A 4,182-nucleotide genomic window follows, 5' to 3' on the forward strand; every position below is an offset into this window, starting at 1 on the left:
CGGGCCCGGGTGCGTGGCAGCGGGTGCAGTAATGCAAGTTTTCCTGTGGGGCTCCTGACTTCTTGGAGTTGCGGCAGCGGTTCCGTACGCGCGGTGATCCTGGAGAGAGTCGGGAAGCGCGGGTCTCTGTGCAGCCGCTGCCCTGTTTAACGCGCGGCCTCGGGCCGGCGCCTCCCCGTGCTGCGCCCTTTTGGAAAACGAGGCTTGTTTAAAAAAAAAAAAAAAAAAAAAAAAAGGTTCCTGGTAGCAGGGACTCTTCCTTTCCCTCGGGGAGAAGTGGCCCTGGCGTAACAGGGCGAGGGGCCACAAGTCGCCCTCCTGCAGGTAGGACCAGGCTCGGGCCCGCCGCAGCGGCCGCTCCAGTGACCCTAGCGGGTAAACATGGACTGGTCCCACCTACAAGGACTTGCGAGCGGAGTTCCCTCCCCATCCGGAAGAACGGAGCGCTGTGGACGACACGGATCAGGGTCACCCAGGTGTTCGGATGCGGCGATGCTCCCTGGACCAGATGTAAAGTCTGCCGGTCCGGGAGACCGAGTGGCCCCAGTGCTGGCTGGAGGTAAACCCGCCCAGCGTCACGCACTTCGCACGCGGGACACCGAGTCCTGGAGAAGTTCAAGGTTGCAGCCGTAGGTACTATAGTATGGGAAACTCGAGTTTCCTCCGTTTTAAAAAAATATTTGTTTGAAATGCAGAGTTCGCGAGAGCGAGGAAGAAGGAGAGAGGGATCTTCCCCCACTGGTTCACTCCCCAGATGGCCACAAGGAAGCCAGGAACCTGGAACTCCATCCGGGTCTCACCGCAGGTACCCGGGCTCCAAGTACTGGGATCGTCTTCCTCTGCTCTCCCAGGCACATTAGAAGGGCGCTGGATCGCTCAGGGAGGCAGCCAGGACTTGCACCAGCACTCGGAAGGGATGTGGGTGTAGCAAGTGGTGGCTCAACCCGCTGCCCCCCCAATCCACTCTGCTCCCAGTTTATTTGTGGGGGGCGAGCTACTTGGGAAATGGGGTGAGAGACTGCAGGCCGTTTCTTGGGCATTTCTTCTTAGCATCCTGAAATATAGCTGCTTATGACCTCAAGTCATCCTGAGAATTATATGGGAAAATACATGTATGTAAGGGCAGGTCCTAAGTCAGAGGCCCCCTGACAAATGTGGCCAACAGATACGTGCTTTGGGCCATGCAGAGCTTTGAAATATGTGTTTGAAACTAAAATAGAAAGATACCATGTCAGAAACCCAAGCATCAACTGATGAAATGGGTGTGTATTTCCACATGGTGGCAAACTATTCAGCCATAGAGGGAAAGAATCCACGCTGAAAGGAACGTGGCCCCATGCTCCATGGCGACATGTGAAGACATGCCAAGTGAAAGCGCCAGCCCCAAAGGATGAGTATTATCTGATTCCACTTACTGCTCACGAACACTGCAACAGCAAACGGGGGGGGGGGGGGAGATGCTGAAGGGAGGGGGCAATGGGGAGGGACAGCTACGGGCCTGGGGGTTCATTTTGTGGGTGGTAAAATGGTTCTGGAACAGAGTAGCAGTAAGAGTTGCATGACAGTGAAGGTACTCAATGCTGCTGAATCGCATACCTCGACATGGCTGCACTTAGCCTGGCAGGTGAGATGCCAGGTCACACGTTGGATGCCTGGGTTTGATTCTTGGCTCTGGCTCTAGCTCCCGACTCCAGCTTCCTGCCAGTGTATTCTAGGAGGCAGCAGTGACAGCTCAAGTTGGGTTCCTGACACTCAGGTGGGAGCTCTCCCTGAGCTTCCAGTTCCTGGCTTCAGCTTGGCCGCACCCTAGCCATTGCAGGCACTTGGGGAGTGAACCGCTGGGTGGGAGCTCCGTGTGTGTTTGTGTGCATCAAATAAAAAATAAAATGGCTATGAAGATCAGTTTTATGCTATGTGCATTTGACCACCTTAAAAAGGAACCCAAACACCAAACTTCTGTAGAGAACAGGTCTGCAGCCTGGGTGACTGATGTCACGTAGCACAAACAGCCTTAGCCGAGGAGCTCGGCCTCACACAGAGCTGTCCAGTGCACCGTGTGCCCACACAGCCTATTGGCTCATTGGTGTTACCTGTCTGCTCCCTGAAGGCATTTGTGTTTTTAATCCCTGATTAAAGCATAAAGCTTTCTACAAATGTTCTTTATAAATATCATGTCATTTTAAGAGTTCCCTGTCCTCTATATCTTTCAAACTTTTGTTCAAAGTACAGTTGTTTTATAATCTGTGTCTGATGATTTAAAAAAAAAAAAAAAGATTTATTTGAAAGGTAGAGTTACAGAGAAGCAGAGACAACAGCCAAATCTGGGCTGATCTGAAGCCAGGAGCCTAGAACTTCCTCCAGGTCTCCCATGTGGGTACAGGGGCCCAAGGACTTGGGCCATCCTCCACTGCTTTCCCAGGCACATAAGCAGGGATCTGGATTGGAAGTGAAGAAGCTGGGACTCAAACGGACACCTGTATGGACCGCCAGCACTGCAGGAGGTGGATTTACCCGTTATGCCACAGCACCAGCCCCTGATGATTCTAATACATGAAGGATCTAAGGGTCTGTTTTCCTAGTTCTCGCTCATGGTGTCATACTTACTTGTTATATGCCCAAATTGTATTTAAAATGTATTTCCCCTAGAGATGATTTCCATTTGTTTCTGCCAGGTTCTGCTGTCACTGCATGTCCAAGACTACCTTCATCCAAGTTCAGGACTTGGGTTCCCTGCCCAGCAGTGACAAAAACACTGGCTGAGTGACTGTGCAAGGCTGGTCCACTTTTCATACTCTGCATCTGGTATGTGCTGCAGCTGGCTTGCAGGCTCCTGCTTCCCCCCTGGGTTCTGTGGCTCCTCCTATGAGTTTGAAATCAACCATGCAGGGTGTTTACCCCCTGGAAATCGGCAAATGCCACACGCATCAGGACTCGCCTTCCCCAAGCCCACCCAGAGCTCGTATGAAACATTTACCAACGTACATCTCCCAGTTGGTGTTGGTGCGGCCCTCAGACTCAAGTTCAAATGTGCCAGGGGTGGCAACTGTCAGCAGGGCAAAAGTAGTGTCCTCACTGGATTCTCCAGCTGCAATTTTTTCCTCCCATCTTGCCCTGCTACTTCCTTACTATACTGTCAACATACAGTGTTTCAAATACTTTCCCTAGGGGTGGGTGTTTGTGCCACGCTTGGGATGCCCACGTCCCATACGGGAGTGCCTGGTTTGGGTCCCAGCTCTGCTTCTGATTCCAGCACTCTGTTAACACGCACCCTGGGTGGCAGCAGGTGATGGCTCAACTAGTTGGGTCTCTCCCACCATGAGACTTAGACTGAGTTCCACACTCCGGGCTTTGGCTGATCCCTTTCTGTCTATCTGTCTCTGTTCATTTCTCTGTTCATTTCTGTCTGTCTGCTCCCTGTCTTTCAAATAAATAAATTAAAAAAAAAAAAAAAACTTTTCCAAGCATTTTTAGTGTCCTTCAGCTTGACAGTCTTAATAACTATTGACCAGAAACTACAATTCAAGCACTCTACAAATGTTAGTTATTATTCTAGACATGTTAAGAGTGAAAGAATGATCCCAGGATTAAAGAAGTCGATTACCACTTGTGTCAAATATCTTTTTTTTTTTTTTACAGGTAGAGTGGACAGTGTGAGAGAGAGACAGAGAGAAAGGTCTCCCTTTTTGCCGTTGGTTCACCCTCCAATGGCCGCTGCGGCCGGCACGCTGCAGCCGGCGCACCACGCCTATCCGAAGGCAGGAGCCAGGTGCTTCTCCTGGTCTCCCATGGGGTGCAGGGCCCAAGCACTTGGGCCATCCTCCACTGCACTCCCTGGCCACAGCAGAGAGCTGGCCCGGAAGAGGGGCAACCGGGACAGAATCCGGCGCCCCAACCAGGACTAGAACCCAGTGTGCCAGCACTGCAAGGCAAAGGATTAGCCTACTGAGCCGCGGCACTGGCCTGTCAAATATCTTAACCTCTGTTTGCTTCACAGGTAGAATGGGTATGAAAATAGTACCACCGATTTCACAGGATTGTCATGAGGACTAAATGCAGCGTTTGCACTCAGAGCACTGTGGGTGCAGACAGATGTACTAGGCCGTATCTGTACCTAAAGGACCTGTGCTGCTGCTGCACCATTGTGACCCCTGGCTAGATACTGAAACCAAACTACTCCCTTTT

At 51.5% G+C, this 4,182-nt stretch overlaps 1 long non-coding RNA gene across 2 annotated transcripts; it reads left to right on the top strand.

The window, feature by feature from the left end:
* The first annotated feature begins 387 nt into the window (after positions 1-387).
* Positions 388-2,557, top strand: LOC138847435 (uncharacterized). Of its 2 annotated transcripts, none has more exons than XR_011385261.1 (3): positions 388-559; positions 696-805; positions 2,420-2,557. It is a non-coding gene; the product is annotated as an uncharacterized lncRNA (long non-coding RNA). The 2 variants fall into 2 exon arrangements; XR_011385262.1 differs by lacking the exon at positions 2,420-2,557 and adding an exon at positions 1,296-1,432 and having other exon boundaries at positions 426-559.
* Positions 2,558-4,182: the final 1,625 nt, after the last annotated feature.

This window comes from Oryctolagus cuniculus, chromosome 21, assembly GCF_964237555.1.
Source record: "Oryctolagus cuniculus chromosome 21, mOryCun1.1, whole genome shotgun sequence".
Lineage (NCBI taxonomy): Eukaryota > Metazoa > Chordata > Mammalia > Lagomorpha > Leporidae > Oryctolagus > Oryctolagus cuniculus.